Here is a 12734-nt window from a genome sequence, read left to right on the forward strand (position 1 = left end):
CGATTTTGACAATTGCAATAAAATCGGGCACGATTTCATTTTCTCCCGTTGGCATCCAATAAGGAGGTCACAACCTCCTTGGATCACAGGGACACAAGACACATCCATTTTGTCGTAAGGAGAGTGAGGAGTAGGTATCACGTTTCACTGATCCCCGATTTTTTTTTTCAAATCAATTGCACTCTGCTGCCAGGGGCTGGGCTCCGCGATTTCCACGCCTTGCTAGTTAGAGGAGAGGGGACGCCTCACCCCCCCCCTTTAAAACCCATTTACGCCCTTCGTTGCGTTTTCGCAACGCAAGCAAGCGTCGACGTGATCGAAGCTTGAGAAGTGTGTAAAAGAGACTAACCGATGAGACAAGTTTCAGCGTGTGTAGCATGGTTGTGCGCATGATACTACGCAGTTACAAGTCTGTGCGGCCGGTAAGTTACTGCCTAGAGCTCCCAGAGGGAAGTCGAAGGTTTTGTGAGTGATGACGTCACGAAAACCAAGATAAGTAGGCTAAGTGCTTAATAATATCGTAATGAAAATTGTGTAAACATATTCTGCAGAGTCCCTACAATAGCGTAGATATGCATTTTGTTAAGAAATAATGCTACAAAAAGGGTTTGTGACTATTTTCAAATATGACTACGGTCGCGTTGCGGGAACGCAACGAAGGGCACATCGGAAAGACAGCGGTGTTGCGAAAACGCAACGATGGGCACATTGGCAGGGTAGCGGAAGTATGAATATCAACAGTAGACTTCACTCGTGATACGCTGTGGGTTCTCTCTTTCTCTCCCCCATCTTCCTCCCTCTCCTCCTCGTTCCCCAACTCTCTCCCCCCTCTCTCTCTCTCTCTTTCTCTCTCTCTCTTTCTTTCTCTCTCTCATTTTGTAGCCATGAGGCTGTAGCGGCGGAACATCCTCAATTAAGGGGGGGGGAGCACTGCTGACTTTTGGTCTCATTCTTTCCATTTCCATTTCCATGCAACGCCTATCGGGATAATGTTAAAATGGCAAAATCAAGGGGGGCACGGTGCCCCGGTGCCCCCTCCCCCCGCTCCGCCGCCTATGCCATGAGGGACGTATATAGGTATGTTTAGTGCAAGGTGCGTTCGCACGTAAAATGTTGCGACACATTTCATATTTGCTGGCTCAAACAGCCACAAACACTCCATTCTTTTTCTCTCGCAGATTTTCGGCCTCGGGCTGTTCGTTCACTAAGCAATGTGTTCCCATGCATCTGAAAATCGCATGGTAGGAAAAGGACCCATGCATCAAACGGTCGGCGATGCTAACGGAGCTGAGAGACAGTTAGGTCCTTTGGAAATTGGATCTACTATGTACGTTGTGCATAAATAATGAATAACGGGGATGTATTCTGGTATCAGGCGACAGACAGGCATCGCCATTCTCTGGATAGAATCTGCTGACTACCAGCATTTACGTTAGAAAAGATAACTGAGGGTCGGCAAATAGTGGGATAGGCCCCCTCTGAGGGTAGCTGAGCCCTTCGGCAGGGGTAATGAGGGCGGACCCATGGGAAAATAATAATTTTTAGGATTCATAACTCGCATAGATTCATAAGCTGCTTGATGTGGAGTATACGCCTGTTTTCTTACTTTGATAGGCTTTTTATCTAATCAGACCATTTTTAGAGCTAGCAGGATTATTGGAATTAGGGGAGACATTTGTCTGACCGGACACGGTCAATCGTAGACTGGAGACTGAGCCCAGCCAGTGGGCAGCCGCCACCCATGACCCACCCCCTTCCCCCCTCCCAAGCACTCACTGCACCCGGCTACAGGCGCGCTCCTATGTGAGCTGCCCGATTGCGATATGCGTTGCCGGTCCAGCCCAGAACAGGGGGATGAGGCGTGGAGGAGGATTCAACTATCCTGAAGATGGAAAGGACGGATTGACGTCGAATCACCATTCTGTCCTGGCATTGTCTCGAGAAAGAGGTTACACGTGAAGGTCGCTGAGAGTGGGGCCATGAAAATTTTGGATTAGGTGTAAACATGATAAACTGGGAGTCGATTTGTTGTGATGCGCTACGCCTTACGCGGGTAATTTGTTAGAGCCGGATCGGTCCTTTTTTCTTTTTGCTGAGAGTGGGTACGACTAACCTGCAATGGAATTTAACTTTACTCCTAGGAGGGTGGTTAAAAATGATTGCGGATATACGCGCATACGAGAGGCACTGGTTTACTCCCAATCCTCCGTTTAATTGTATTCAGTGTGCACTGTGCAGGGTCTGATAGGTGGAGGTAATGGATCTGTCTAGCTTCCAAAAAGAAAGCATCACCCTGGATACGTGTCGACCACAACTTTAAATGAACAGCAATGGACAACGTAAATGGTTGATAATGACCGTGTTGCCATCTCCCCGTTCGCGAATCATGAAGTTATGCTTCCTCACTGAGGCTCTTAGGCGGGTTATAGAGCATGACGGATGTGGGTTCCGCATTTTCAAGCAATAGTTGTCAACAGTTGATTGATGTTTTGTCAAAATATATTAGCATATACGGCAGTTCAGTGTACTTTATGTCCGTCTGATGTGCCCGTCGTTGCGTTTTCGCAACGCTGATGGCGCCCGGTGTGCCCTTCGTTGCGATTTCGCAACGCATGTTTTTTACGTTTTTCTCGAGAAACTTTTGCTGCAGGCAAAAATTATTTTCGATTCCATACAAGGCCCTGGTAGGAGCATAACATATTTTGATTTCGTCGATTTTCATGATGGTCAATATTCCTGGGCATAAATGGGTTAAATCGGCTCGTGGACCACATAGCGACAAACGGTACGCGACGTGCAATGGTCGTAAAAATCTTTGGACGCCATTTAATTGCGTCCCAGAAAAGCTATTTCTGGCACCTAAAAGCTGACTCGCCCCAAAATTGGTCCTCAGCACCTATTTGGTGGATACCAGCACCAATCATGGAAAATGACCTTAATTAGCTGTTTCTGGCACCTATTCATCGGTACACCTTACTCTTTTTTTCTGAATCTGGCACCTAAATGCTGAGCGTAGCACCAATCTAGTAGAAAAATGAACTACTGGCTGGTAGAATCATGTTGTTCTGGTATAATGACCCCTGGAGTCTAGCCTAAAGGTTGCTTGTGCAGCTACACTCTAAGACAGCCCCGTAGTGATCTCAGCATTGTATATGACGTTTAAGTAAGCAAATAATATTGATTTGTTTGAAAAAAAACAATGTCATTTAAATATTTAAAAGCATTTATTTGTAATGCTTAAAGGGAAACATTTTTGTGAGTAATTGTCTCGATTTTGACCATTAAAACGGGTATTGTATTTTTTGACGTCATCAAATAGCTCCAAAAAAGAAATGTAATGTTTTCATTCCGTTCAAGGCCGCTGAAGAAACGCGGGATCTTGCGTGGGACATTGTCCGTTGTTTGCCGCGCAGAGTTGTGCCGTGGTTGTGCCTTTTTCATCCGTTTCTTACTTATGTCATATGTGTGCATGAAGCTTTGATTTTGTTTTTGGTTATTGTGTGGCCGGTTAGTCAAACGCCCCTGTAGAAACCGGATGCTGCGTTTGATCGAGATGGAGTCAGACGATGATTGCAGAAAGCTAATAATATTGAAAAGAGAGCCGGTTGCGTGGCATGTCTGTTCAGAGTTTACATTTTGCTTTACTCCAGTTTATGACCTGAGAGCCTGGCTGGAAGTGACGGATCCAAACTTTTCACGTTAAAATGGCTGAGGGTGCAATAATCTCTAGTCTCTACATAGCGGGCTGGTATAGGAGCGTCTTGCTATGCTGCACCATAGCTGGCTAGTGATTCTCTTTTGGCTAGAAATGGCATTAATCATTATCTCCACTGGCGAAAATGGCACTTGACATCACCGAATGCAACGTTCATGTTTGTTAGGATACATAAAATCAGGAAGATTACGCGAATTAGGTAGGCAAACGTGGAATAAAATAGGTGCTGGATGTTTTGGTTTTGGTGCTGAATCAGCAAACAGCAAATACGGAGTTCAACTAGACGATCTGGCAACTTTAGGCTGTGTGGAAGCAATTAGGTGTCAGATTCAGATATTAGGGTCGAATAAGCATTCTGGGGCTGATCAGCAATTAGATGCCAGAAACAGCTTTTTAGGGACCAGAAACAAATATTCCCCAAAATCTTTTTGGTCATTTCATAGCTCAGATCAAATGCCATGCCGGCTAAGGTTATCAAAGGATTTTTTCGATTTCACCATTTTTTAGACAAATTATCAGCGAATAGTTCCTGCACCGATAGAGCCCCAGCGTCGCGTAAAAATCAGGGACGTATAAATGAGCGGAGGAACACATTTATATGTTACGTCTGTGGTAAAAACATATTCAAGTGCTCTTATGAAGCTCTTTCCGCTTTCGCTGGAATGCCCCCATATTTGTCCCAGTTGACCAGTTTTGCCTTTGTGGAGGGCAACAACAACAAAAAGTCAAAATAGACATCTTTGTGAAAACAGTTTAGTACTATTATTTTCATCACCATGCTTGTATAACATTTTCATTGTCATTGTGATTCTCTTTCAAATAAGATAAAACGTAATTTGATTACAAAATGTCAAATTAGGTTTAGGTCATAATGTTAACGATAAAAGTTAACTTGTAGATCTTTAAACCGCACACCGACGGTCCCCCACCCCAGTTTTTCGTAAATAGGTCGAAAATCGCGGCGTGTATAGTGCCACGAAAGTTGACATGCCTATTTTCTCATTAATTTCACACATTGAAGTCAAGCTGTCACATCCCACTGTTTAAGTTCAGGTCACCAGGTGGCAGGTCACTTTGAATGACCAGACCTCACATCACTTTTTGCAACTTTGCCACCGTATCAGAGCCACAGTAGATGGCCGAACCCTTTGAAAATTCAAGAGTGTAATAATGCCATAGTTTTTTTCATCACTTTTTATTACACATTTTCTTTACTTTACAAAGAAGAAAATGTAAAGAAAGAAAATGTGTAATAATGCCATAGTTACCTATAACTTGAATATTTCGGATTTTTCCAACTTAACGATCTAAGGTCAGGACAATTTCTTGACCTCCCAATAGATACAAGTCAATTGAGAGAAATCCCAATTTTTATGCTTTTATATTTTATCTATGCTTCATTTTTTCCTCAAATGTGCGTTGTAATGGTCCTTTCTACCATGAATGACACCATTTGCGATCAAACATGACTATCTTTGATGCACTGTTTGCAATTTTGACTGTAAGGTCATGTGATGTCATCATAGTTAGGTCACCAAAACGTTTTTGCTTTTAAGTCCTCACAGAAAAGAGGTACAGCCACACGAAAGGTCTCATTGTGTTCAGCTTGTCAAGACGCATCGCATGATTTGCATGTTGACATTGAGGTCTAGTGACATACATATATATTTTGAAGTGGATTGACGAGTGAATCTCGATCGTATTATTAGTTTCACTCTAGCTTGATAAGTTCAGATGTTATTTGCAAAAAAAAAAACACTTTCTGACCTCTAACGCTCCTATTTCGACTATTTTGATCATTGTGGCGTCAAATGATCTTAGTGAAAATTGAAGACATCGTCCTTCTGTATGCACTCTATGTACGACTGCATCCCATAACGTGTTTACCGCTAGTCGCTAACTTGCTTCGCTTTCGAGATCTAAAGGGTCATTGCTTTTAAAAAGATACTGTTTTAATGCTGTTTTAATAGTTACAAAAAGCCAGAGAGGTGGGGGGGGGGGCATGTTCCATATTCCAATACCTCCCCTCCCCGTTAGGGCTTAGGTTGACGTGTTGGAAGATGATATTTTAGGCCTGACCCGATGATCTGCTTTTGAATGAATGGAACTGATATTTTTTGCAGTGTGCGTAACTAATGTCACCGCCGTTATGCGCGCTATCGACGGAAGGCCTGAGGGATAACACATCGGCTGCCGGCGCGGCGGTAGGAGCCCGGCTGTCGATGACGACTCACCGAGAGCAGCGACTGCGGTGCTGGCGGCCCGCGAGGGGGACCCGGGCACGGCCGGCGGGCACGCCGAGCACGCCGACTGCCGAGGCGCCGGCGGAGCGGCGACACCAGTGCACGCGACCGGCCGGCGCCGGCACCACTGAGCGGCCGGCACCGACCGGGCGGACTGGGGAGCGGCGGCACCAGACACCTGCCGCACCGGCGCACCGCCCGCCCGCGGGCCGCCCCCGCCCCGCCCCGCCGCCCACCGCCCGCCGCAGTCTCAACTGTGCCTACAGCTCAAGCTGTCTTCGGCTTTCCTCAGACAACGTCAGTCGCTGATCGCCCACTGCTGGACTAAAAACAGCTCTGGTGTTTCTGTCTGCCCACACCGTGTCGCAACTTGAGGCGTTCAGAAAGCGCTGACGGCTCCAATTTCAAAATTGACAAACTCATATGCGTCATATATTCAATACATTAGTTGCGCAAACGCTATATCTTTAGAGTTCAATTGGATTAAATCATGGCTTCGCAGTTTATATTAAATAATCTAGCCTATCAACGACTTTGTTTGAACGATGCATTAGCAAAGCATAAGCAAACAAATAAGTAAGCAAATACAGTGACGACTGAGGAGATCCTACCGGTGCAACGTATCTTTCACCAGAGCTTGCATGGTAGGTGCATTCGAGTCTGGAAGTCCTGCGGTCACTCTTGTGAAACTTTGTCAATATCTGAAAACAAAAGAGTGCTAAGTCGGTGGCCTTGCTATCCTTCCAAATTCCAATGTTTGGAAATGGGGCAGTAGGTGGGAGTGAGCTGCTGCTGATGGCTCCAATCGGAAGCAGTTTTCGTTGTTGTTGGAATGTTGTTATCAAATGCCAGTTAACGGTAACGTAGCATCATTGCTCTTGCGCACCCGTAAGCCTATGACAATGCCGGGGCCGCACTGTACGTGCCGGTGTTCGGTGACCTTGACCTGACCGCGCCTGAGGGGCCGTAGCGCGGCCGGTGGACGGGCGAGCGCGAGGGGAGCGAGCCTCAGTGCGGGCTGGCGGCTCCGGGCGGCGCGGCGGCTCCGCTGAAGCGAGTTTCCGCCACCCACCCCATCTGACCAGCTTGCCCCTTTTCTATTCGTTTATCCCTTTTCCAGTTCCACCATCTCCCTCGTCGCTCGTTTCTTTCTCTCCTTGTATCGCCAGTAAGGTAAATGGGATACACTGGAGAGCGAGAGAGACGGGCGGCCGATAAACAGCCAACACTGATGAACGGAGCACACGATGCCGACAGCGTTACGGTGTTAACTAAAGATAGCGCCAGTTATATAAGGATTTACTCAGCTCCTCACAAAGTAATCGTTCGAGACATTTGGACGAACCACATAATTTATTAACTTACACACCAATTTGCTATGAACCTCCCGCATGAAACCGTTTTCTAATATCAGTGGCAATCCATTCTCAAGTCGAGAGACAACACTATGTCCGTTGCCGCTCCCTAGCCCCCCTCCCCCCCCCCCCCTGCTCCACCGGCTATGCCTAGATTTCGCACCTATGCGCCCACAATGTTCCAGCCGTTCTTACGTCCATGCTTTCGCTTTCATAGTATGTTCCATGGTAGAAAAAGACTCAGAGACCATGCATAGAGTCCGAGTTCGAAAACTTTCGTCCCGTTATTTGGTAAAAATATCATCTCTGAGGCCACTGGTTGACCTGAGACCCCTATATTGGTTGCTCAGTCGGCTTCCTTTCCTTGATAGGAGCATCACGTTCCCATTTTCTACGAAGCTCTAGGTATGACCTAAATTAGAGGCCAAACACGAAGTGATTGTAAATGCCTCCCCTCGTGCCGTTGATTGATGCAGAATAGTCCGAGCGTCAGCCATGGTTAGGTAACATAGGTAAGTATGTACATGTAGCACGCATACGCCATGCATTCCCTGCAGGGTACCTTTATTGAATCAGGCATTCACTATATTCTGAAAAGTATTGCGCAGTCTCCAGTTATGCTTGCAGTTATGTAACACAGTCGCGTGAGCTTATGGCGCAGTAGCCTCCGGTTGTCGGAGACAATGTTTAGCAGCCGGCAGGACGGCCCATCCCGAGCTCACTGTGCTCGCACTGACAATTCGGTGAACAGGAGCGGCGCAGTCCACTGATATCGACTGGCTGGCCGCTCTACGGAGCTGTCGGACCCGCGGGGCCCGACGGAACTGACCCGACGGACCCGCCACTGACTCGCGACTGACTGACTCGCCGGACTCTCCGAGCCCGCCTTCCGCACCTCCTCTCCAAACGTCCATTGCCGGACACTCCGTGAGGACTGAGAACAGCAAGGAGGGACACTGTTAGACGGCTGACCAGTCAGACGGTAGATACACAAGCTGCAGTTAATCCAGTCCATGCGGGCCGCGGGGTCATGATTACAGAGCGTCGGCGCTTCTCGTCGTTCAGCCGAGCCACGCGCCGAATCCGGTGACACATACCTGGTCAGGTGTGTGGGGGAGGGGGGTCGCTCCACGCCACCCCGCACCACCCCGCCAAACAGGTGGCGTTGGCTGGGCTGAATCAGCGCCAAGGGCTTTCCCAGTTTCCCAATCACCTACCTCCATTTTTTTTTGCAATCCAGCCTTCTTGTTCACTCTTTTCAAGATCTTACTGTCCGTCCCTCCCACTTTCTCTCTTCCTCTCTCTCTCTCTCTCTCTCTCTCTCTCTCTCTCTCTCTCTCTCTCTCTCTCTCTCTCTCTCTCTCTCTCTCTCTCTCTCTCTCTCCCTCTTTCTCTCTCACTCACTCTTGCAAGCTTCGCTTCTCCCTTTCACTTTCCGTTTTTCTCCATCATGTCCATCCCTTTAAAGCAGCATTTTTATCCTGAACGCTAAGCTTCTCAGGCTCTCATGGATTCCTGTTGCCCTTTTACGTAGTCCCTGGCTGCCTCTTTCGTCTTCACAGTCTTCCACACAGTCGTGGTTATCAAGTAATTCGTGACGACTGAGTAAGAGTTGACGAGCCTCTACTTGCTGGCTATAGGTACAAATTGTACCGGCATAAGCTGGTTACATCAATTCCACCAGCATATACTGGCTGTAGAAACTATACCGGCACATACTGGTTATATAAATTACATACCGGCGCATGCAGCGCTCGCTCAGCCGTCCTCTGTCAGTCATTCTGCGCGCTGCCGCCTGCTGCAGTTGAATGTGCTCGGCATGCTCGGCTGTGAAACTCGCTAGAATTTAGAAACTCAGCTGTGTTGCGTGATACAGCTTTCCTGACCGAGTCGTCACAAGTGTGCGTCGTGCCTCGTGATGGGGGTTGAGCATGATGCAACTGATAACATTGCCGCCATTATTTGCTCGTTATGCGGAAGAAAGGTATAAAGCCATGTTTTTTTTTGCGAATTTGCATTTAATTGGGGTAACGAATAAAACATATTTTTCATCAGGTAAGCCATAACGAGCAACACCTGCATTGATAGTTTAACCTTCGCCGGGCCTATCGGTTTTCTTCATACATCCGGCCGAAGGGGGAGGGGTGCGAATGCGGCCCCTCCTCACAATTTCGCTCCTTCTTGAGCAAGAGTCTCGCAGAAAAAAAAGCCAACGAGCGTGTGCGCCGTTATGAGATGCAGCGACTGGCACCCGATTTTAAGGTCTCAGGTCAACCGGTGACCTCTGAGGTCAGGTCAAGTGCCCTAAGATACGGACTCGGTTGTTGGTAAATGATTTCATCAATAACGATCGCAGAGCCACGACTTTGGCGCCATCATGTTTATCGTACGTTTAACGTGCGTTGAATGATACCTATACTTTTTGGGTGGATGAGGTCAACTTAGCGTGTTGACCTTAGGTCAAGGTCAGGTCAGTGCCACTCAGGTCGTGAAACTTGTCAAAGGAGGTCAAATCGCTTGTCATTCGATTCGGCAGGACTTCTCAAGTCCGATGGTGGCTCTTTAGACTGCCTATGGGTGACGTCAACTTTAGGTGTTGACCTCGGGCCACGGTCAGGTCAGAGCCCCCAGGTCACGAACCTGGTCGAAGGAGGTCATATCGCATATCATTCGGTTCGGCAGGTCTTCACTAGTCCATTGGTGGCTTTCCGGACTCGCTTTCTCAATTTGATCAGGAGTAATTGACGAAAAACTGTTATGACCCTAGTGACGTCATAAATGACGTCACTCAAGGTCAACAACGCAAAAGTGAAGCATCGAAACTTGCAAAGATTGCAGGAAATCACGATTCCGTGTGGTTGAGATAGTTTGAGATCGTTCCCGTTGCTAAAATAGCAGTTTTCACTTTTCCCCATTTATAAGCTATACCAATTATATGAACGTTACTAGTGTGGAATAACTCTTTTTACCATAAACATGTCCCAGTACCTACAATAATTCCATATCTAAAGATGACTTACCTATAGGTAATGGTGGGGTCACGAAAATGACCTAACCTCATATGTCCTTAGGACAAGTCCGAGATATACAAGTTGTAAGAGTCCTAATGGATACTATACTAGGTCCTGCAAATTTCATCTACCTGTGAAAGCTCCCCTGGCAGTGAGGGCGCTGCAAAGTTGCGACATCTGAAGACCGTGTGTAGAGGTTCACTTATGACGTCATAGGTCAGTGACCTGACCTGACCCGAAAATGCGGTTCGGTTGATGTCAGAAGATCCGGCTTGAAGCAAAAGTCAGGTATGCCAAGTTTCAGCTCTACATTGCCAGCGTATTCGGAACTATCGCGAAAAAACCAATGGGGGGGGGGCACCCGCCCCCTCCCCTCGGCCGGCGAGGCTTAAAGGTAGTGTGCCAGCTTTCTTGGACCGTATGGAGTTAATGGCCCAGATAAGGAGAACCGGATTTTTAGAACTTATCCATACCTTCAAAACTCATGGAAACGTCTTAAATTCTTCAAATTTTGAGTACCCCAGTGCGAAATTCGCCCCGACGGGTTGTCGGTCGTACCCCAACCACATTTCACACCACTATGAACAATAAATGCACACACTGAAATCGCTATTACCGATATGCTCATCCAATCAAGTTTCGATAAACCCGTTCATCATCATCTCCTGCGGTTTCGAACACGCCTGTTAAGTGGCTTCTGATGCTCGTCGAGGTCGGAATTTCCAAATACGCGTGGTGCGTCGGGCCGCGCGCTCTGACTTCGGCCAAGAAAAATGCGTCAGCTGATCATTGTCATTTCTGCCACTTCCGTGTGGTGAAATGGGGTCATAACTTATAAGACGGCTTTTTCATATCAATTATTTTACATAAAATCATATTTCAAACCATAAATAATGTTCGACAGCCAAATAAAAGAAACAATACAATACGGGCTTACAGTTTAAGGCTCGACATTGTGTTGTCTACGATTAGACAGCTGATAACTCATTCCCGTACGTCGTATGGTCGTAACACTATAATGACCTTTGCTTATTGTCACAAGTGCGCCGCATTCGCGATTGTTGCCCGATGCCTGTTTGCAGGTGAGCCCACTACAGTTGTTATACATATCTAAAAACCGAAAAACTTTTAGGCGAAAAAGGCACTATTCCAGGCCCATTTTTGATTTTTTTTGCGATATTAGGTAAAAACAGAAGCTTCTTATCCTAGGAAAAATAAAATGGGAAATCTTTCAAAGGTGGCACACTACCTTTAAATAACTGGGCAGTGCCCCTACCCAAGTTGGCATATTGCCCGTAACACAGATGTGACTGACGAAGATAGCAGTAGCCTTCGAAGGCTTCCTTTTATAAACGCTACGGGTGCGAAATAACTCCTTAAGGTTAAAGCTACTGCTGCATTAGTCTCCAACATTCTATGGAGAAGCGGAAAGCAAGATTCTCGCGCCGTTTAACCCTCGCCCGCACATGCCATTTTCCCATCCTTGAACGAGCATGGGGGGGGATTGCCATCCCCCGCCATTTCGGTCCTGTTGGAGATAGAACTTCGCGGTAAAGACTAAAAAGATTCTTTGGGAAGAGACGAATCCAATGATACCCAGTTTTACCTTCTCAGGTCAGTCATTGACCTTCCAGGACAGGTCAAACTAAAAAATGTTGCTGTTTTGGGTCACCGTTGGATATCAAGTGCGCTGCTTATCATACTCGTATACCGATGACGATGCCGTTTTCTGGTGCCAAGCCAGCTAGAACCTCTTTGTCACACTACCCGACCAGGTTTTTGCTGCTGAGGTCATTTCAGGTCAAGTTAGGTCAAGGTCAATGATATGTGTTTGTATGTCTGTGTGTGTCTGTGTGTATACTGATGTGTGCACCGATTGTTTATGTGTCCATATTACATGAAATCATGATCTGAGAAGCTTTTACCAAAAATGTAGTCAAAAAACTTCACGAAAAGTAAATTCAGCTTGCCTAAAACGCAATTATTTTAGATGACCTAGGTTGACCTTGACCCTGACCTTGACATCTGTACATCGTCGAGCAACATATGTTCCATGATAGGTGGGAGGTAAGACTGGCAAAAAAAGCCGAAATCAAGGTGTCAAAAAATCACAAGGCCCATAGCCAACGCAAGATGTTGAGAATTGGTCATTTGGGTCATGACCTGACCTGAAAAACAAGGTCATATCTCCGAAACTAAAGACCACAGAAACTTGAAATTTTCAGTGGACATCAAGAAAGGATAGAGGAGCAGCTATACGAAAAATCAGGCTTCTAGCGCTATACAAATGTTGAGTGCATAGCAGAAAGACTACCTGGGGGGGGGGGAGGGTTAACACGCAACTGTCTGGCTCTCGCCCACACACACCTATGTAAGATGCTACGAGCAGCTAGCTATCTGGCCCGGATTT

At 46.8% G+C, this 12734-nt stretch overlaps 1 protein-coding gene across 1 annotated transcript in view; it reads right to left on the bottom strand.

Moving 5' to 3' along the window:
* LOC122369420 (zinc finger protein 768-like) overlaps window positions 1-6107 on the bottom strand; it is a 34946-nt gene extending 28839 nt beyond the window's left edge. Inside the window, exon 1 of the mRNA XM_043344155.1 lies at window positions 5950-6107. The gene's annotated coding sequence lies outside the window, so the exon portion shown is untranslated. The remainder of the gene's footprint in view (window positions 1-5949) is intronic.
* Between the last annotated feature and the right edge of the window lie 6627 nt (window positions 6108-12734).

The sequence above is a fragment of the Amphibalanus amphitrite genome, unplaced genomic scaffold (genome assembly GCF_019059575.1).
Source record: "Amphibalanus amphitrite isolate SeventyFive unplaced genomic scaffold, NRLGWU_Aamphi_draft 001033F_arrow, whole genome shotgun sequence".
NCBI lineage: Eukaryota > Metazoa > Arthropoda > Thecostraca > Balanomorpha > Balanidae > Amphibalanus > Amphibalanus amphitrite.